Genomic DNA, 216 nt, shown 5'->3' with positions numbered 1-216 from the left:
GACGGGCGCTGTCTGATTACGTAATCAGTACGACGTCATGCCCCTTCTTTCTCTTCCTCTTCTTGTTGATTTAATGGAAAATCGCAACCACTCCGGAGCATTACCGCCACCAGCTGTCGCAAAATCAGCATAGCTTTAAACCACTTCAAATGTTTTATTCACTTACTTTTATTTAATGTCTATGTCACTCCATAATAAATGTGTATGATGTACTGG

This window comes from Centroberyx affinis, unplaced genomic scaffold (genome assembly GCF_046629955.1).
Source record: "Centroberyx affinis isolate AG114_WGS23_722 - 3 ecotype Tasmania unplaced genomic scaffold, CSIRO-AGI_Caff_v1 ptg002398l_1, whole genome shotgun sequence".
In the NCBI taxonomy this organism is placed as follows: domain Eukaryota; kingdom Metazoa; phylum Chordata; class Actinopteri; order Beryciformes; family Berycidae; genus Centroberyx; species Centroberyx affinis.
This window is presented reverse-complemented; position numbering follows the sequence as displayed.